This window comes from Molossus molossus, unplaced genomic scaffold, assembly GCF_014108415.1.
Source record: "Molossus molossus isolate mMolMol1 unplaced genomic scaffold, mMolMol1.p scaffold_m16_p_1, whole genome shotgun sequence".
Lineage (NCBI taxonomy): Eukaryota > Metazoa > Chordata > Mammalia > Chiroptera > Molossidae > Molossus > Molossus molossus.
Genome location: NW_023425344.1, coordinates 208927861 through 208950227, shown reverse-complemented (window position 1 = coordinate 208950227; position 22367 = coordinate 208927861). Strand labels below are relative to the sequence as shown.

The following is a 22367-nucleotide window of genomic DNA, read 5'->3' as shown; positions in this document are numbered from 1 at the left end:
AAGGATTAAAATGTGACGTTTACGTTTGGATTTCTTTTTCTTTTATGATTCAGTTTTTAGACTGGATTATTTACTTTTAGAAGGACAGCAGCTTCAGTATATCCTCGGAAGACTCCTACACAGTTTTCAAGGTTGGGAGGAGGTGACATCTGCCTTAGAAATTGTAGGCAGTCTTTTCTCACATATTTAACTATGTTATGTATGTATGTATGTATGTATTTATTAATCCTCACTCAAGGACATGCTTAGAAAGAGGAAGGAAGTAGAGGAGAGGGAGAGAGAGAGAAACATCTATCGGTTGCCTTCCATATGCTGCCTGACTGGGGATTGAACCTGTAACCCAGGTATGTGCCCTGACAACCCTTCAGTGCCCAGGACGATGCTCAACCAACTAAGCCATGCCAGCTGGGCTTAACTATATTATTTTTATATTGTGCTGCAACTAAAAATTACATCAGGTATTTTAAAGATCAATTATAATTTCAAAATATCAGTGTAATAATGCTTTTGATATATTTTTCTTATTGGAACACTCAGGGTTATGAATAAAACACCAATAAAGTGCCAGCATTATCTCATATATATATATTATATACATATATATATATACATATATAATATATATATATTTTTTTCCTTTAGATAGAGTGGAAGGGAAGGAGGGAGAGAGAGAGAGAAACATTGATGTGAGAGAGAGACATTGATTGGCTGCCTCTGCACAACCCTGACCAGGGCGGGGGATAGAACCTGCAACCCTTCAGTCCACAGGCTGACACTCCAACCGCTGAGCAAAACAGACCATGCAAAATTATTTTTTCTCTAATTTTTTTTCTTTCTTATTGAATTTATTGGGTAATAAAATTATATATGTTTCAGGTGTACAATTCTGTGATATATCATCTGTATATTGTATTGTGTGATCAGCGTCCCAAGGAAGTGCCAGCATTATTGATTGTAGATGCTATCTATTGGATAAGTGCCTTCCAGCTTTATGCTCCTTGATGGAGTTCCTTAAATTCAGATTTAAGAATTCTATAACCTTTGAAATTAAAAATAACTTGAAAAAAGGCAAACAGTTGTATTAGTTTCAAAAGTTGTATGCATGGTGTTGATGAATTTTGTAGTTGTGATAGAGTTTTCTTGTTGTGGAGCATGACTGGGGAAGGGCCGCCTGCCTACTTGTGTCACAATCCTGACGTCACCGTACTCTGGTTATGCATCCTTGGGCTGTGTGACTTGCCTGCCTGTGCCTCTGGTTTCTTTTTTTTTTTTTTTTTAATCCTCACCCGAGGACATTTTTCCATTTTTTGTTCAGGTAGAGTGGGAGAGAGAGGAACAGAGAGAGAGAGAGAAACATCGACGTGAAAGGAACACATCGAGTGGTTGCCACCCGCACAACCGACCAGGGCCGGGGACAAACTGCAACCAAAAATATGGAACGCTTCACGAATTTGCGTGTCATCCTTGCGCAGGGGCCATGCTAATCTTCTCTGTATCGTTCCAATTTTAGAGTATGTGCTGCCGAAGCGAGCACTGCCTCTGGTTTCTTATCGGTAAAACTGGTAGTAGTAAAAGGATTAAGTTAGTTAAACATATGAAGTGTTTAGAGGGGCTGTATGAATATATCAATGATGATGATGATGGCAGTCCAGTCTATTTTAGTGGTATGTATATTTTCCCTTTTAACTGAGCTAGTGAAATAATATTTTATAAAAGATTGAGAATGTGTCTTTTATAAAGGTAAACCAAATAGTTATTCTTTAATATATTAGGAATGAAATACTTCACCTTTGTTGTGCTACCTTGCAGTCACTGTTAGTAATTTATAAAGACAGTATGATAGCAGATTTTATGCTCCAATATATATAAAATAATAGGTAAACTATGCTAAAATGGAGAGTATTTCCAGTCGATTTAATATTCTGGCTTTTAAAAGGTGAAATGTGTTAGTGTTTAAGAACTTAGTTTAAGACATGGCCAATAATAGTTTTATGTGACCATGGCATGTTATTTTTAACATCTGATTATTTAATCTTACTTAACCTTAGTTTACTTATTATTTGAAATTAATGTAGGAGTTAAGTATGATATTAAAAGGGGTAATAGAGCCCTACCCAATTTGGCTCAGTGATTAGAGCGTTGGCCTGCAGACCAAAGAGTGACGGGTTTAATTCTGGTCAAGGACATGTACCTGGGTTGTGGTTTGGTCCCCGGCCCTGGTTGGGGTCGTGCGGGAGGCAACCAATCAATGTGTCTCTGTCACATCAATGTTTCTCTTTTTCTCTCTCTCTCTCTCTCTCTCTCTCCCTCCCCACCTCCCACTCTATCTGAAGATAAATGGAAAAATAACCTCTGGTGAGAATTAAAAAAAAAGAAAAGGAGTAATAGACTCTGGCAATCAGTAGAAGGAATATAGTTAGAGCTCAATAAAATGTTATCCTCAATTGTCCTTTAAATACTGTGTAAACCTAAAATAAATTTGATTTGTAGGTTGTAGTAGTTTATCTAATTATTTTCATTGTATTTATCTAGTATTTAACCAGAAACCCCTTCTTACTTTCTTTTTTTTTTATAAGTTTTGTGTAATGGTTCTGACCTCTCTGAAAGTGTTCCCTAAAGCCCAACTGCCTGGGTTTGAACACTGGCTACACTACCCATAAGCTTTGTGACCTTGTGCCAAGTCATTTAACCTGACTGTGACTTCGTTTTCTTATAAGTAAAATGGGGATAATAATATATTCACCTCATAGGGTTGTTGTGAAGATTAAATGACTATATATATGCTTGGTGCATAGTAAGTCCTAATCACAGTAATCATTATTTTATTGAGATCCTGATGGACCTCTGGGATATCTCACTCTTAAATATCTCATTAGTTTGAGGGGATAAATGCCTTAAGGAATTTAGACCGGGCCCTGGCCGGTTTGGCTCAGCGGTTAGAGCATTGGCCTGCTGTCCAGAGAGATCCGGGTTCAGTTCCCGCTAAGGGCATGTACCTCGGTTGCAGTTTGTCCCCGGCCCTGGTTGCGTCATGCAGGAGGCAGCCACTCGATGTGTCCCTTTCACGTCGATGTTTCTCTCTCTCTCTCTCTTCCTCTCTCTCCCTCCCACTCTATCTGAACAAAAAATGGAAAAATGTCCTCGGGTGAGGATAAAAAAAAATAGACTGGGAAAGGGCCTTTAGCACGAAATGGAATGCTCATGTGGAAATGTTCCAGCGTAAAGATCTATGCGCATACTCTGTTTTTGATATATTATAGTGGTATATGGCATAAGACTTCTCTGGGGACATGAATTTGACCTTAGCAGAAGCAAACATTTGTGGAGGGCCAAGCATTACATTGGGTAATGGGACATAGTCCTCACTCAAAATGTGAGCAGTTTTCTAGTACCAAAATCATAACAGAAAATTGCTTTGAGTTGGTGGTCTGATCGTGAAGAACCAAATAAGTGTTACAGGAAGTTGATGGAGATTTAGAAGCATGATCACTGACTGCCCTCATTTGAAGGAAGGTCTGGGTGAAAAGTTAGGCATTCCAGGTTGAGGATTGCTGTGTTTATGGTGTATTAGAAACTAGCTTAGAGGAGTAGAAGATAAGATTTATAGAGAGGAAACATATAACTAAGTGAGGAAATTATATTCTGTTATCCCTTCATTCACCCACTTAATATTTTAATTGAGAACCTACGAAATGTCAGGCACTATACTGTGGTTAGGAGAGATAAGATATGAACAAAATTAAATAATTTCTTGGCTTCACTCGAAGCCTTAGGGGCAAGACAGTCCTTAAATGATTCATTGCTATAATGTAATGAGCATTATGAAAATTGAAATAGTTATGAGAGTATATACCCAGGAACCTGACCCTAGTGTGTAGGGAAAAGATTTCTAGAGAAGCTCGGCCAGTGTGGCTCAGTGGATTGAGCTCTGACTCATGGACTGAGAGGTCCAGGTTCGATTCCTGGTCAGGGTACATGCCTAGGTTGCAGGCTCGATCCCCCACCTTTTTTTTTTTTTAATCCTCACCTGAGGATATTTTTCCATTTATCTTCAGATAGAGTGGGAGGGAGAGAGGGTGAGAGAGAGGGAGAAAAAAGAAACATCGATGTGAGAGAGAGAGACATCCACTGATTGCCTCCCTCATGACCCCGACCAGGTTTAGGGATGAACCACAACTGAGGTACATGCCCTTGATCGGAATCTAACCTGCACCTCATTGGTCTGTGGGCCGACGTTCTAACTGCTGAGCCAAATCTGCCAGGGCCTTTTTTTTTTTTTTTTATCCTCACCTGAGGACATTTTTCCATTTTTTTGTTCAGGTAGAGTGGGAGGGAGAGAGAGGAACAGAGAGAGAGAAACATCGATGTGAAAGGACACATCGAGTGGCTGCCACCCGCACAACCGACCAGGGCCAGGGACAAACTGCAACCGAGGTACATGCCCTTAGCGGGAACCGAACCCGGGTCTCTCAGGACCGCAGGCCGACGCTCTAACCGCTGAGCCAAACCGGCCAGGGCCACACTTTTTTTTTTTTAAAGGCCCTGGCAGCCCTGGCCGGTTGGGCTCAGCGGTTAGAGCGTCGGCCTGCGGTCCTGAGAAACCCGGGTTCGGTTCCCGCTAAGGGCACGTACCTCGGTTGCAGTTTGTCCCTAGCCCTGGTCGGTCGTGCGGGTGGCAGCCACTCGATGTGTCCCTTCACATCGATGTTTCTCTCCTCTCTCTCTGTTCCTCTCTCTCCCTCCCACTCTACCTGAACAAAAAATGGAAAAATGTCCTCAGGTGAGGATAAAAAAAAAAAAAAAGTGTGTGCGTTACACACACACACACACACACACATATATATATTTTTATTGACTTTTTAGAGAGTGAGGAAGGGAGAAACGGAAACATCAATGTGAGAGAAATACATCGATCAGCTGCCTCCTGCACGCCCCCTACATGGGATTGAGCCCAAAACCCGGGCATGTGCCCTGACTGGCAATCGAACCTGGACCCCTCAGTCCATGGGACAACGCTCAATCCCCTGAGCCACACCAGCCAGGATAGAGGAAGTTACTTTTAAGTTGAGAGCTAAAGGTAGAGTAGGAATTAGAAGAGTGGCAAAGGATGTTAAGTGTGAGGATATGGGGTGGAAAAAATAGTAGGTTGGGAAAAGAGAAGTCCCAGCAAGAGAGTTGGAGCAAGGAAAGGTGCCCATTTGAAAAACTGAAAGACATCTAATGATTAAGGAGCCTCCTGGGGATCCAGTGGCGTGGCAGGGTTAAGAAACCAGCAAGTACTTAAAGTGCTTTGTAAACCAGGTTTAAAAGATTGTGTTATAACAAGAACGGTGAGATACTATTAAAAGATTTTAAACAGAGACGTCAGATTTTCGCAAATTTGGAGTTCCTCAGGCACATACAAGTCGGTAACAGAAGATATAAGCAATAATAAGCCTCTTGGATTCCAAGAAATGTTTTTTTCCAGTAGTTGACACTCTAGTCCTGTATTAGGGTTTGTTAGTACTTTCTGAGATAAATTTAAAATATCAAAGGCAATAAAACCTTAAGTGATTTCTTTTTTGAACTATTAAATACCTAGTGCCTTTGATCACTTTTAAAAGACAAATCCTGTTAGCACTTCTATGAGTCAAATATTAGCTGATGAATTCAGCCCTGATGTTACTCTCAGAATTTGTCAGATGTTGACATTGTATGGCCTCTGAGTCCAGTCTTCTAGGAACTAAGCCAAGTCGAACCAAATAAGTAGTAAGCCTTCAGGATTGGATAGAAAGTTACCCACCCTCTGGAAATGAATAATCGGCATACCTTCTGTGTGTGTGCATTCTGTAATTGCATGCATGGTTTATGTGATCTAGTAACCCTTCTCAACTACTTTGAGTTAGTATATTTTGTAGTATCACACATTAAATTGAAATTGGTAGACATTATTTGGGGTTTGTAAGTAACTCAGAAGGTGATTTTGTTTTGATGAGTGAATTCTGTGATTTTCAGGTATGTCAAAGAAATAGCAATTTGCCAACTTTTTATCAAAAGTTTGTTTTCTTGCCCTGTCCGGTTTGGCTCAGCAGTTAGAGTGTCAGCCTGCAGTCCAGAGAGACCCGGGTTTGGTTCCCACCAAGGGCGCATACCTCGGTTGTAGTTTGTCCCCGGCCCTGGTTGGTCATGCGGGTGGCAGCCACTTGATGTGTCTCTTTCACATTGATGTTTCTCCCTCTCTCTCTCTCTTCCTCTCACTCTATCTGAACAGAAAAATGGAAAAATGTCCTCGGGTGAGGATAAAAAAAAAAAGTTGGTTTTCTAAATATTTTGCCTAGTTGGGCAATTCATCTGCTTTAGTTAGCCATTGAAGCCTTAAAAGTTTGCTGAAATGCTCACCAGAATTTTACTTTGCTATAGATCTTTGCCTTCAAGATTTCTTGAAATCTACCCAACAGTAGTCCTCTTACCAGTGCAGGTCACTTAGCTCTGAGGTCGGAAAGGCTGGTGCTTAATTAAGGGAGGGAAGGAAGTAAATACAGTCTCCATGTGACACATACCTCATCGCTCATTGGTCCCCCTGATGAGACCTGGTGTTTCCACTTGATTTAATAATTTCTTTATCTCCCTGTAGATGTGCAGTCTTTTTTGTCACTCCTAAATACCTACTTTCTATAAGAAATGTACAGGATAATCATCCAGAGTTTACTGTGAAATAAAAATCTTAACATTAGTCCTTTGTCCTCAAATTCATGTTCAAACCTGCTTTTCTTCTGAATCACTTTACCTTGGTTAATGATTACCTTGGTTTAAGAATGCCACTTCTGACATCACATAGATCTGGATTCGAGTCCTAACTTCTATGTATACTAGCTTCATCCCTTGGCCAAGTTATACAACTTCTTTTGGTTTTCTCATCTCTTAAACAGGGATTATAATAGTATTTACTTCTTAGAATTTTTGTGAGGATATGTTAAGTGTTGTTGGTATGTACCAAATGTATAACAAACAAATGTTAGTGCTGTTATTAGTATCCATTTAATTCTCAAGCTAGGAACTTTCTAGCTTTTCTCTTCACCTTCCAGCTGTCCTCTCTTATCTGTAATAGATATCATTAAAACCTACGATTCTAACTGAGACATGTCTCTCGTATTTGGCTTCTCTTCAGCTTCTGCCGTAGGTCAGGTCCAGCTTGCAGAATATTGCAGTACTTTTCTTGCTGCCAGGCTCTTCCTTTTCCTGATTCATTCTCTATAATCCCATCATAATTACCTTCATACAGCGATCTGATTAAAAGTCTGCATTTTCTTTTTTAACTTATCTTTATTGTTGAATGTGTTACAGATATCCCCACCTTTCCCCCCTGCCATTGACGCCCTCCTCCCCAATCCCACCCTCCTCCTGCCTTTCCCACACTATTGTCTGTGTCCATTGGTTATGCACAGAAGTTCTCTGGTTTGTCTCTTCCCGCCCGCCCTCCCCCCTTCCCTTTGAGTTTCATCAGTCTAACAACCAATTTGTACTTAATTCTTTCATCTTTTTCACCCACTTCCCCAGCCCCCGCCCATCTGGCAAGCAACAAAAAGTTGTTTGTATCTGAGTCTGTCTCTGTTCTGCTTACTCATTTTGTTTGTAGATTCAGTTGTTGATAGATATGTATTAATTGCCATTTTATTGTTCATATTTTTGTTGTTCTTCAAGACCCTTCAACATTGTATATAATACTGGTTTGGTGATGATGAATTCCTTTAGCTTTTTCTTGTCTGGGAAACTCTTGATATGTCCATCAGTTCTAAATGATAGCTTTGTAGGATAGAGTAATCATGGTTGTAGGTTGTTGTTTTTCATCACCTTGAATCTCTCTTGCCACTCCTTTCTGGACTGCAAAGTTTCTTTTGAGAAGTCATCTGACAGTCTTATGGGAGCTCCTTTGTAGGTAATGAACTGCTTTTCTCTTGCTGCTTTTAAGATTCTCTCTTTGCCCAGCCAGTGTGGCTCAGTGGTTGAGCATCGACCCATGCACCAAGAGGTTGCCAGTTCAATTCCTGGTCAGGGCACATGGCCAGGTTGTGGGCCAAATCCCTAATGTGGGGCATGCAAGGGGTGGCCAGTCGATAATTCTCTCTCATCGATGTTTCTATCTCTCTCCCTCTCTCTCTCTTTGTTTCTAAAATCAATAAAGAAAAAGAAAAGTTTCTCTCTTTGTCTTTAACTTTTGGCATTTTGATGATGCTGTGTCTTGGTGTGGACCTTTTTGGGTTTATCTTATTTGAGACTCTCTGTGCTTCCTAAACTTGTATGTCTGTTTCCTTCACCAAGGTAGGGAAGTTTTCTGTCATTTTTTCAAATAGGTTTTCAATTTCTTGCTCGCTCTCTTCTCCTTCTGGCACCCCCATGATGTAAAAGTTGGTACACTTGAAGTTGTCCCAGAGTGTCCTTACGCTGTCCTCATTTTTTTGGATTCTTTTTTCTTTTTGCTGTTCTGATGGGTGTTTTTTGCTTCCTTATATTCCAGTTCGATGATTTGCTTCTTGGCTTCACCTACTGCACTATTGATTCCCTGTAAATTACTCTTTGTTTCAGTTAGTGCATCCTTCATTTATGACTGGTCCTTTTTTATGTTGTTGATGTTCTCACTAAGTTCCTTGGAGTTCTCCTTACATTCCTTGAAGGTCTCATTAAGTTCCCTGACCATCCTTATAACCAGTGTTTTGAATTCTGCATCTGATTGATTATCTCCATTTTATTTTGTTCATTTCCTGGAATTTTGTTCTGTTCTTTCATTTAGGACATGTTTCTTTGATTCCTCATCTTGGCTGCTTCCCTGTGTTTGTTTCTATGTACTAGATAGTGTTACTATATCTCCTAGGCTTTGTAGGATGGCCTATTGTTGTAGGTGTCCTATAGGATCAAGTGGCACATCCTCCCTGATCACCCCAGCTGGGCACTCAAGGTGCACCCCTTGTGTGGACTGTACACCCTTCTCTTGTAATTGAGTCTTGACTGCTGTTGGCCTGTCAGTGGGAGGGATTTACTCAGGCTGATCAGCTTGCAAGGACTGGCTGTGCCCACTGACCACTGGCCTCTGACTCCCTTGGAGGATCAGCTGTGTAGGGGCCCAACACACAGAGCAAGACTTACTTCAGCAGGGCTCTGGTACCCACTGAGTCCACTCAATGAGTGTGTCACTTGTGGAGGTGGTTGGATGGTGGTGCTTGATGTGGTCTGAGGCTGTCCACTGGGTGTGCTGGCTCTGGGGCAAGGTCAGCCACTGCCTGTGTTCTACCTGGGGCCACCCCAGCATAAGCTACAAAGCGGTCTGCAGATTAGATGGCTGCTTCTTGTGCTGGGCTTGGAGGTGCCCAGGAAAAGCCAAGTTGTGAACCAAGGCAAGCTCCTTCTAGTGCCAGGCCTGGGGCCACTTAACAAGAGATGTGGGGCTTGCTGAGACCAGATGCTGCTTGTTTGAGAAATTTTAGGAAATTCTGAAGCAGGATCCAAGACAAGCCAATCCTTTGGTAAGGCCACTGGAAACTGCTTGGGTGGGCCTGAAAGTTGGGTGGGGCAGGGCCTCAGGGAATCACGGGGGCGAGGCAAACAGTGTGATCCAGGTTCCTGGAGTCCCAGATATGGCAGCCGTCTGCTGCCCCAGGGAAGGGCTCACCAAAGGAACAACAGCCTTCTATAGCATGTCTGTCCAGGAGAAAGTTGCCCCTCCAGCTCTTGCCCCAATGCTGAATAATTCAGTTCTTCCCTGTATGTCTCTGGTGCCTTTCAAGCTGCTGCTTCTACACTGGAGCCTGGAGGGAGCAGGTCCGAGTAAGTCCATGCACCTGTGTGACCCTTTGAGAAGAACTGCCTGGGGCTCCAGTAGCCTCAGCCTTTCTCAATTCCCACTGGTTTTATAGCCAGAGTTATGGGGACTTCTCTTCCTAGCACTGGGAGCCTGGTGTGGGAGGGGAACCCCTAACTTCTCAGGGAGGACCTTCACAACTGAGGTATCCTGAGTTTTTGGGTTTTTCCCCCTATTTATCTTCAGATAGAGTGGGAGGGAAAGAGAGAGAGAGAGAGAAACATTGACGTGAGAGGGACACATCGACTGATTGCCTCCCACTGGACCCTGACGAGGGCCCGGGACATATTGCACCTGAGATACGTGTCCTTGACTGGAATCGAACCCATGACTCAGTGGTCCACAGGCCATCAGCCTAACAGCTGAAGCAAACCGGCCAGGGCCAAGGTATCCTGATTTTTATCTGCTACACGTGGGTGTGGGACCAGCCTGTCCGCACCTCCACCCCTCCTGCCCTGCTTGATGTTGCTTCTTTAATTTCGTAGTTGTAGGTCTTCCATTCAGCTCGATGCCACGCAGTTCTGAATGATGGTTGTTCTGTAGTTTAGTTGTAATTTTGATATGGTTGTGGGAGGAGGTGATACCTCGTTTACGTACACTGCCATCTTGAATGGAAGTCGAAAGTCTGCATTTTCTGTAGGACAGTGAGCACATGTTGGAACAGACCCATCTCTTAGACCCAGGTAAAATGTCTCCTGTTCTTTAGAGCCTGATTAATCTTTCACATTTAAAGTTGGTTGCTTCTGTGGCATTTTGTTCTTTTATCTGTTTAGTTCATTTTATTTGTCTGTTTCCTCACTTGCACTATAAGTGCCTCTGGGATGGGAAGTCTTAGTAGTTTTATATTCCCATTGGTCTAGCTTTGTATCTGGCATATGGTGAGTACTTGGAAAATGTTTATTAAGTCATTTATTGATTTTTATCTGAAGAGCAACACACCTCATTCGTTTTGCCTCCTCTTTCCCTGATAAAGAAGAAGAAGGCACATTCTGAAAGCAAGGCAGAGAGATCCTCAGCTTTCTCCACTCTGGAATTAAAAGGAGTCTGGGAAGACAGAGAGACCAAGGCTGGACAGTAAGGAGTCTTCAAGAAAAAAGATTGTGCCCTGGCCGGTTTGGCTCAGCAGTTAGAGCGTTGGCCTGTGGACCAAAGAGTCCCAGGTTCGATTCTGGCCAAGGGCATGTACCTCGTACCTTGGTTGCAGTTTGTCCCTGCCCCGGTTGCAGTCATGCTGGTGGCAACTAATTGATTAACTGATGTGTAATGTGTCTTTCGCACATCGATGTTTCTCTCTCTTTTCCTCTCCCCTCCCTCGCTCCCTCCCTCTCTCCTGCTCTATCTTTGAAGATAAATGTAAAAATATCCTCGGGTGAGGATTGAAAAAAGAAAAAAGATTGTGATTTTGTAGTGAAGTTATTATTTAAAGTCCTTTATACTTCAGGAAATAGGGATCACATTAATTTTTAAAACTTATTTAAGCATTAATTTTACTTGTAGACCCTGTCTGTACACATTATTGACAATATCTCATTAGAAACATTAGAAGATTTGTTTGTTTCAGGAATTGAAGAGGAAAGCAGAAGCTAAAACTTTTTTGTTGTCAGTAGCTTAAAGGAAAGAACCTTGGCCTAAGACAACAAAGTGAGGCTGGGAGAGGAATGAGGCAGGTTAATCCTTGGCATTTGTGGAAGGAGGACTGGGGAGGAGCCAGTGGCCTTCCTTTGGCAGGAAGTCCTCGTCTCGCTCACAGTTTTCCAGCAACATTCGCTTTCTTCCCTCCAGTCCACACTGCAGGTGAAGCCGCCAGTGGTTCTTACACCTCCAGTTGAAGCAGTAGCCGCAGACGCCATGATCAGTATAGTTTAATATCGTTAGTAAGAGACTTTGGGTTATATTAGATTGGGTAACAGTCTGATTTGGAACTTCTTGTTTATAATGTTTCTCTGGTGAATCAGAATTCTGAGACAAACAAATGAATGTTGTTTTGAGCAAAGGAATTCATCCTTTTTATTTATTTATTTTTTATTTTTTTAATCCTCACCCAAGGATATTTTTTTTCATGTAACTTCAGATAGAGTGGGAGGGAGAGAGAGAGAAAGAAACATGGATGTGAGAGAGATACATCAACTGGCTGCCTCCCGCACAATCCCAACCAGGGCTGGTCACCAAACCGCTACCGAGGTCCATGCCTTTGACTGGAATCGAACCTGCGACTCTTTGGTCCGGGGCCTGACGCTCTAACTGCTGAGCTGAACCTGTCAGGGCGGTAGTCATCCTTTTTAGAAGATGGGAGAAAGAAGAAGTCGGTTCAGTTTGATTCCCCATGCCAAGGGGGAGGACTCCACCATATTTCTGATTATATAGAAGCATGTTTTAATTCTGAAGTTGAAGGATATAAAATGGATTTTTAAACCTATAATTAAATGAACAAATCTTACATATTATTTTCTTTCTTTTTTTTTTAATGTGCCTCAGACATGAAACAGCTCTGGCCACCAATACAGGCATCAAGCTAGGATGAACTAAGGGCTGTACATCTGCTTTGCCCCTGATTGATATAAGACCAACACCACGCCCTGGCCAGTTTGGCTCAGTTAGAGCATCGGCCTGTGGTCCAGAGAGACCCGGGTTCGGTTCCCGCTAAGGACGTGTACCTCAGTTGCAGTTTGTCCCCGGCTCTGGTTAGGTCGTGCAGGTGGCAGCCATTCGATGTGTCCCTTTCACGTTGATGTTTCTCTCTCTCTCTTCCTCTCTCCCTCCTGCTCTATCTGAACAAAAAATGGAAAAATGTCCTTGGGTGAAGATTAAAAAAAAAGAAAGAAAGAAAGACCACCACCACCAGTCAGATGTCTCCTTGCCCAATGCCAGGGGGTTATATTATTTTCTTGATGGTTTAAGAATAATTTCCTTGCCCTGGCTGGTTTGTCTCAGCCGGTAGAGCATTGGCCTGCGGTCCAGAGAGACCTGGGTTCGGTTCCCACTAAGGGCACGTACCTCGGTTGTAGTTTGTCCCCGGCCCTGGTTGGGTCATGTGGGTGGCAGCCACTCAATGTGTCTCTTTCACGTCGATGTTTCTCTCTCTACCTCTCTTTCTCTCTCTCCCTCCCACTCTATCTGAAAATGTCCTTGGGTGAGGATAAAAAAAAAATTAAAATAAGAATAATTTTCTTGTTGGGATTATTGTTTTCTTGGAGTAATGGAGTCTAACATTTTTAGATTGAGGGTTCATTCATTTATCAGCAGTTGCGTGCCAGGCACTGAGCTAGGTGCTAGAAATGCAGGGTGGGGCAAAAGTGGGTTTACGGTAGTGAGTACGCAAAACACAGTGTTTATTCTTGTGTTGTTATTTATTAATTATTGTATTTTCCATATGAACAACTGTAAACCTGCTCTTGCCCCACCCTGTGTAATGGTGATGGAAATAGACACTGTGCTTGTCTTCTCAGAGTTCATAATGTAGTAGAGAAGAAAGACACCTCCCCCTCCTATGAGCAAACAAAATGAATACATATTTTAATAAGTGATACCACAGTGTTCTGACATAGAGAACAGTGAGGAACATAGGAAGGCTCATCTTCGCCAGGGAGGTTAAGGAAGGCTTCTCTGAGAACATGGCATTTAAACTGAAAATTGAAAGATGGGAAGGAATCAGATAATCAGAAGTGGAATAGCGTGTTCAAAGCCACCAAGGCAGTTCTTGGAGCAAGAAGGCGATGGGTGTGTCTGAAGCAGAGAGAGAGTAGCACAGGATAAATTTGGAGCACGGGCCATATTGTGTGAGGCTTTGCAGAGGATGATAGGCACTTGGAGTGTATTCTACGTGCAGTTGGAAGCTGAAGGATTTTCAGCGGGGGAAATGACGTGAAAGTGTTGAGTAGATCCCCTTGGCTGTTGTGTGGAAAGTACTGAGTGGAAACGAGACCAGGTAGGATGCTGTTGCTGGAATCATTGGAAGAGATGAGGTTGGCTTGAAATACGGAGGTGCAGTGGAGATTTTATTGCTGATAAATGTGGGGAACACAGGAGAGAGAAGAATCCATTGTTTTTAGATTTCTTAGCAACTGGGTTAATGGTTAGTGCTCTTTTGTAACAGGGATAGGAGAAAACTGGGTTAAGATTGGAGGCATGAAGTTTGAGGTGCCTGTGAGACATCAAGAGGCAGGTGTGGGATAGACAGTAGGGTGTGTAAGCTTACACTTTAAGCAGAAGGTTGGTCTGGAGGTAAAAATTGGGAAGGTAACATGCCATTTAAAGCCATGTGAATGGTCAGGATGTCTGGGGGGCCAGTGGAAGGAGAGCATTGCATGTTCCTCGATGGTGGGAGGGGCAGCAGAGCGCAGGGAGCAGAGTTATTTCAGATAAATAGGAAGAGTGATTCTTCTTTCATCGGAACACGAAGGCAGGAGACCCATAGGCGTACGGATGGAAGGAGGTTTGTAGATTTGGTTGGCAGGCAGGTGTATAGTTCCAATCTAATTCCTTGAATCCATGGTTATCTACTGAGAAGGAGGATACTCAGGAGTTTGAGGAGGGTTGAGAAGCTTGAAATACTGTGGTGGACAGAAGGAACACAGTGGGATTGCCCACTGGTGGCTTGGACCCTGTTGACCATTAATTTATAGTAATTGTTTCAATCTGCCTAGTTGTGAAATGAAGGAGGAAAAATCCTCTAAGTTTGGTAGATGAGTGACTAGGAGGTCTAGTAAATGGTGTGTCTTGGGGGAGGAGTTTGAAGATCTCCTTTTGGAGGTCAGGAGGACACTGGCCCATGATGTCTGGTCTGGCCGGTTTGCATGACCCGTGGCCAGTAGTAGCGTCAGACTAACCTGCTCAGTTTTGTTACTAGCGCTCGAGGGTTGAAGTGTTCTTTACTATTAGGGAAGACCGGCAGAAACTCTGGAATATGGTAATAGTTTGTGGTTCAAGAGGATCGTAAACAAAAGGAAACAGCAGAAAGTGTCAACAATGTTAGCAAAATTCAAAAATACCTATTTACTAAAAATGAGCCATGTGCCCAGAAAGCTTCTCTGTACTTAAGATTTGAAATGAAGTGTTGCCTTATCAAAGATTGTCTAATGTAATATAAACTTTGCTTCTGGTTTATGGAAGTTAAGAGAATGCTAAATAAATTTTGTGTTTCCTTCTTAAATTAATCTTTCTTAAATAATGTGACTAGAACTATACAAGCCACTTAAAAGCAACATTTTATCTTCTCTTCATTCAAACTGTTATTAGTGAGTTACTTATTTTAAAATGTTGGTACTTAAGAAAAAAATAACTTACTTGGTTAATTTTCTATTTACCATTTTCTTTACTTTTTATTTATTTTTTCTTTTTATTCTGTGTCCACCCCTAACCCCCATTGTTCTTTACTTTTTAAACAAAAGTTTTTATTTAAATGAAAGCAAAAAATTTCATTTTAGAAGCCCATATCAAAACAGTCAAGAAGTATTGGTAGCCCAATTAGGAAAAGAGTAAATAGGGTGTTATCAATAGTGTATTTCAGAGATTTTCAACCTTTCTCATCTCATGACGCATAGAAACTAATTCCTAAAATTCTGCAGCATACCAAAGATACATTTTTTGCTGATTTGACAAAACACGTATACTTTTGATTCATTCACAGCTATTGTTGTGTACCTAATGTCATATTTTTATTTGACAACCTAAGGGGAAAGAGGTCAGTGCCCCTGACGAAATAGTCAGGTATTGCATGTTTTAAAATTCTTGCAGCACATCAGTGTGCTGAGCACACCGGTTGAAAATCGCTGGTGTATCTCCTTTCCTCTTGTTCGTGTTTTCTACAGTGTAAACTAACTGTCATTGCATAAAGAAGGGTATATAATACTTTCTCTATAGCAGAAAAATTTTGAAATACTTGTTTTCTTTTGTGACTCATGGAGCAGGTGAGCACTGTGATACCAAAAGCCATTTGGTAGTATAAGTATACCATATATAAGCAATACTTGTGTGTCAGCCCCCAGTGATGAAATTCTAAGCCTTGTTCCTTAGAACCCATACATGATGTCTTTGTAGAATGAATATACAAGCACTTCTTGAATTTGAGGAGCATTCTGTTAGTGTCAAGGGAGATTTTTGTTGATTCAGTTAGTGTTTTAGCCATTTGCAATTTAAATTATATGAATCGGATTGTCAGATACTATTTTATGTGCAACAGAGCACAGCATGATTGGCTGTTAAGTGAGGGAGGAACACAGGAATAATTCTTCCACAATTCTGGCAAAATGTTTTGAAAAATTAACATATTTTACCAAAAGTTATTATAGAAGACAAAGATCTAAGTAATTCTTGACTTCTAAAAATCACTAAACAGGCTAAATTTATAAATAAATATGAAATCCCTTTTCTCCCCACAGAAAGGAAAATAAACAATGACTTCATAATAGTACGACATTTTCCCCTTCAGTTTTTCTCTCTGAAAATGTTTGTAGTTATGGTGGGTTGCTCCTGAAAATCTAGAAACAATAATTTAAAATCACAGTATACCAAATAAGAGAGAATTACACAGTACCTGGAGCATAACTGAACATTATAATATTGGAAAAATGAACTATTGGAATATGTTGTTGAGCATGATCTACCACTGGTTTCATAATGCTGATGGAAGCAAGTCTACCTTGGTGTGCTTGCTAATTCCTACCACGGCAAGTGCCTGGCTGACTTTTCATGTGTTTGTGTGTTGCACTTAGTTGTCTAATGTTATGTTTGAAACCAGGGCTGCCATTCTGAAGTGGCAAAAGTGTTTGTTTACTTTGAACATGGTCCGGGGCCCATATTTTGATGTGGAGGGAATTTAACATGTATGGAAAGTTATTTCGAAGCTTCAGACTATGGAAATGCAGGGAATGTCAATAACTATTCCTTTATAAATCTTAATACCACACAAGAAAAATAAACTTATTTTATTAATCAGTAGTATTTTCTTTTGCTTGACATTATTTATTCATAATTATTTTTAGATTCCATGTTCCTTTTTTTTTAATCCTCACCTGAGGACATTCTTCCATTTTTTGTTCAGATAGGGTGGGAAGGAGAGAGAGAGAGAGAAACATTGACGTGAAAGGGACACATCGCCCTGGCCGGTTTGGCTCAGCGGTTGGAGCGTCGGCCTGCAGTACAGAGAGACCCGAGTTCGGTTCCCGCTAAGGGCACGTACCTCGGTTGCAGTTTATCCCCGGCCCTGGTTGGTCGTGCGGGTGGCAGCCACTCGATGTGTCCCTTCACATTGATGTTTCTCTCTCTCTCTCTCTTCCTCTCTCTCCTTCCTGCTCTATCTGCACAAAAAATGGAAAAATGTCCTCGGGTGAGGATTAAAAAAAAAAAAAAAGGGACACATCGAGTGGCTGCCTCCTACATGATCCAACCAGGACTGGGGACAAACTGCAACCGAGGTATGTGCCCTTAGCGAGAACTGAACCCCGGCCTCTCTGGACCACAGGCCGATGCTTTAACCGCTGAGCCAAACCGGCCAGGGAGATTCCATGTTCCTTTTAAAGTCAGCATGTTTTATGCTTCTGGTTAGTCTTTAACTAGAGAAATAGGTAAACCGTGTGTTGATATCTGAAATCTATTGTGCACGTTTAACTTACCACTGTAGAGACAAGCAGTGTAGTAACAACCTGAGAACTTTATTTATTCTTTTAATCTTCACCCGAGGATATTTTTCTGTTCATCTTCAGGTAGAGAGAGAGTGAGAGACAGGGAGAGAAAGAGAAACATCGACGTGAGAGGGTCACATCGACTGGTTGCCTCCCGCATGACTCTGGCCAGGGCCAGGGAGGTCCGTGTCCTTGACCAGAATTGAACCCGTGACTCATTGGTTCGTGGGCTGATGCTCTACTGTGGAGTCAACCTGGCCAGGGCCCGAGTACTTTCAAGGGCTGCTGAATTGGGATACATTGCTTTCCACACACACAATTTGTGCATTTAAGTATTTCTGATGTGCACTTGGTTCTTGGGTTTGCTCGGTGAATGATTCTCAGTTGGTATAACATCTTTTTTTTTTTTTTTTTTTCAGAATTTTGGTTAGTTTAAAATTTGTTTTGCTACTTCTGAGAAGAATAGATACATTCTTATGCTACCTGAGTGAAGCCATTTGTGGGACTTGATGTGGACATATTATCAGTTTTGAAATAGGATGTGTAGTATAATAGAAAGCTAGCACCAAAGAACTATTCTTCTGGAAGATGGGAGAAAATAGCCTTGCATGTTTAAGAGAGCTCAGTCACGTCTCTAAAAAGTTTTGAAGTGACACTATGACACAGTGACTCTGCTAAAGGATAGTCAAATTAAATAATAATGAAAATTGTAAATATGTTTTAAGCTTAACAGAATCATTCCAGTCACTGTTTTTAAGTAATTCTGAAATAGCTTTCCCTTTTTAAAAAGAAAATTAAAAATACTCCTTGGACTTGCCACCCCCTTTCTGCCCATCTGCCAGCTTTATTCTCCCTACTAGAACAAAACACTCAGGAAAAGTTGTCTTTGTTCCTTATTTCAATTTCCTTACTGCCCGACCATAGTAATTTCAACGTTCATCATTTCCACTCTCACCTTATCTTTTTGCATGGTCTCATTTCCACTCATGCACATCCCTGCCCCTGCAGTTTTATCAGTGATTTTGAAACATAAATTATCCCTCTGCTTAAAACCAAAGTAGTTTGGGCTGGGTCCAGGCATAAGTGTATTTGAAAAATTGCTCAGCTAATTCTAATGTGAAATAGGCTGAAAACTACTGCCCTGGTGGCTTCTCTCATACTCAAAATTTAAACTTTGACCTACGAGGCTGCTTGCCTTGCTCACTGAAGCCATCTCCTATTTTCTTGACCTCCCCCACTCTAGTGAAACTGGCTTTCTTCAAAGATGACAGCTTTTTTGTTCTCATCACTATCTCTCACACTAGAACAGCGCCTACTATTGAACAGCACCTGTTCAACAGATATTTGTTGAATTAATGAATGTATGATAGGCACTGTTATTCTGTAGTAGTGGTTACCCTATAATAAATGCTGTTTGGGTTGCTGGCATTTTGAGCCTGCAAGAATGCTATCGAAAGTTCTACTATTTGAACATACAGGTCCCAGGCTCCCCATCTAACTGCTGTCTTCCAGCACTGTCTGCTTCTTTGGCTGTCAAAATGCCTGCTCTTCCCTGTTTCTGTCTCTTAGTATGTGCACCATTGACACTTCTAATCTTTCCTGGTGTCCTGTTTCTGCTTTTATTTTGTGTAATTTTTCTTTCCTATATTGTTTCTTATCTGCTATTTTCTGTGGCTAAAAAAGACTGGTCTTAACGATGTTGCCAGTCAGAAGAGACTCTCCTTCTGTGGGTAAACACACTACTTGTAGGGTATCTAGTACATCTTTTGGTTCTGTGCCCTTCTTGTCTCATTATTCTTGCTGGGTGCCCGTGGCTGCAGCTCTGGTGTGAAGCACCAAGATGGATTTGATGGGGAGGGTCGGACTTTAAAAGGGAAGATGACATCAGAGGAGGTATCAGTTTCTCAGGTCAGAGTTTGAAGCCTAATTGATGGAAAGTTGAGATTTTATTGCATCAGGGGCCCCATGAAGTTATTCAATACGAGTCCAGAGAGTAAATATTTTGGGCTTTGTGAGTCCTAAGGTCTCTGTCACAGCTATTTGACTCTGCTGTTGTGTAGTGGAAGCAGCCGCAGACACTATGTGAACACCTGATTGTGCCCAGGTTCCATAAAACTATGTATGCCCTGGCCGGTTTGGCTCAGCGGTTAGAGCGTCAGCCTGCGGTCCAGAGAGACCCGGGTTCGGTTCCCGCTAGGGGCATGTACCTCGGTTGCAGTTTGTCCCCGGCCCTGGTTGATTGTGCGGGTGACAGCCACTCGATGTGTCCCTTTCACGTTGATGTTTCTCTCTCTCTCTCTTCTCTTTTCCTCTCTATCTGAACAAAAAATGGAAAAAAGTGTCCTCGGGTGAGGATAAAAAAAACAACAACTATGTATGAACCCTGAAATTTGAATTCTATATAAAAATGATATGAATAATGTTCTTTTTATCCCCAGTGACATTGTGATTTTTAAGAACTATATATTTAATCATTCAGATAACCAAAATATATTCCTCATATACATTTGGTCTTCCATAATTGCTGGCTCTCAGCTCCTGGAACTCTTGGAATTTCCTAAGTGTAGGGAGGTATCTTTTTGTTATGTTTATGAGTTGACTTTTGGAAAGCACTGAAGGATGGGGGCTGGTTACCATGAGAACCAAACATATGATTAGAGGGTTGGAATTGTCTTTTCTTTTTTTTTTTCAATTATAGTTGACATACAATATTATATTAGTTTCACGTGTACATTGTAGTGATTAGACATTTATATAACTTAGGAAGTGAAGAGTTGGAACTTACGCTCCCATCCACTGACCTCCAGGAGGGGAGAGGGGCTGGAGGTTGAATAATTCTCCATTGGCCAATGATTTAATCAGTCATGACTATGTAATGAAGCCTCCATAAAAACCCCAAAGCATGGGGCTGGGAAAGCTTCTGGCTTGGCAAACACGTGGAGATGCCGGGGGAAGGCAGCCTGGAGGGGGCATGGAAGCTCTGCTCCCCTTCTCACATACCTTACCTTATGCATCTTGCCATCGGCTGTTCCTTAGTTACATCCTTTTACAGTAAGCCATTAATCTAGTAAGTAATGTGTTTCTCTGAGTACTGTGAGCCATTCTAGCAAATTAATCAAACCCAAGGGAGGGGGTCATGAGAACCTCTGATTGATAGCCAGTCATTCAGAAGTACAGGTGACAACCTAGACTTGTAATTGGCATTTTGAGTTGGAGGGAGTCATTGGTACCTCCAATCTGAAGCCATTTGCAGGTAACCTGGGCTTACATCCAGCATTTGAAGTGTCTGTGGTGGGGGAAGGGAAGGGTTCTTGTAGGATTGAACTCCTGACCTGTGGAATCAGATGCTATCTCCTGGTAGACAGCATCAGAATTGAGTTGACTTCTTGGACACTCTGCTGGTGTCTGAGAATTATTTGTTTATGTAGAACACCCCTTTCTCCCATGGTGGAATTGGATCTAGGAACCTAACTCATCCTCGAATCATTTAAAAGTATAAAAAAAAATTCTTAGCTGGTGGGCCAACCACAAAACCAGGCAGAAGGCAGGATTTGTCCCTGGGGCCATTCACACTAATGGCATACTTATGTAGTTTTGACTTGAAAAGTCTGATTCTTGACCAAGTACTCCTTTTCACACCACATTATAGATGCTGTCTGTAAACTTTTTTACAGATATGTTTTTGTTTTTGTTTTTCCTTTTATTTATTTATTTCTCCAATTTTTATTAATTTCTCTTACAGATGTTTCTCCTTTTTATGTTTTTTTTATTGATTTCTTAGAGAGGAAGGGAGAGAGAGAGAGAATCATCTGCGTGAGAGAAAAACATCAATCAACCACCTCCAGCACACCCCCTACTGGGGATCAAGCCCACAACCCAGGCATGTGCCCTGACCAGGAATCGCAAACCAGGACCTCTGAGTTCATGGGACGACGCTCACTCCACTGAGCCACACCAGCTGAGCATAAACTTTAAACTTTTGGTGTTGGTCACAAATGGCCTCTTTATGACGTTTACCTGTAACTTATTCCAAAGAGCTACTCCAGCTCCTTATTATGTGGTGCCTTTGCTTCTGTGTTTTAGCACCTTACTGCTGGGCCACATTTGAGACTGCCATTTACTATGTCTTCACAGTTTTGCTGTCTGCCTGATACCATTGTAAAATGGCACATTTTTGTCTGTTGAGGCCTCCTCCCCCAGCACAGTTCACTGGCTGCTGGAGTGGACAGATCCTGAGGTCTTCTTTCCTTATGCACTAGAGTCTGTGTTTGCTCTGTGGGTGGTCAGCCCCTTGCATGGCTGCCAGGAAGTGCTGAGAATTTGATGGCCCTGGGAGCAACCCTCAACCAAGGAAGTGGATACATACTCTGGCTTTCTCTTTCCTTAGTGGGACAATTCTAAGGCATGTTCTACATGATTCTTCAAAGGGTCTTTAGCAGGAAAGAACTCCAGTTATCCATAGCTGTTAATAAGCCCTTAATAGACATGTCTTCCTAGATTCACTTTTCTTAATCTCCTCAAGTGTGCTTCCTGGTCCTCCCTTCCCCCAAATACTGTAAGCTCTTTGCACCAAAGGTTTTTGATAATTTTTAAAAATATGTTTTTATTTATTTATTTATAAATATGTTTTTATTGACTGTAGAGAGAGAGGAAGGGAGGAGAGAGAGAGAGAAACATTAATGGGCTGTCTCTGGCATGCCTCTCACTGGGGATCAAGCCCCAAACCCAAGCATGTGCCCTCACCAGGAATCAAACCAGTGTTCTCTGGGTACATGGGACAAGGCTCAACCAACTGATCCACGCTGGCCAGGGCTTAATATGTTTTTATTGATTTTAGAGAGAGTGGGAGAGAGAGAGAAACATCAATCAGCTGCCTCCCTCATGCCCCCACTAGGGAACGAGCCCAAAACCCAGGC

The 22367-nt window shown here is 41.9% G+C and overlaps 1 protein-coding gene and 1 non-coding gene across 7 annotated transcripts in view; one reads left to right on the top strand and one right to left on the bottom strand.

Annotated features, from left to right (window-relative positions):
- The window catches only part of FERMT2 (fermitin family member 2), a 77329-nt gene that overhangs the window by 13304 nt on the left and 41658 nt on the right, over positions 1 to 22367 (top strand). The gene's annotated exons all lie outside the window — the stretch shown is intronic.
- LOC118621091 lies at positions 1428 to 1534 on the bottom strand. Its single transcript, XR_004957620.1, has one exon. It is a non-coding gene; the product is annotated as a U6 spliceosomal RNA (small nuclear RNA).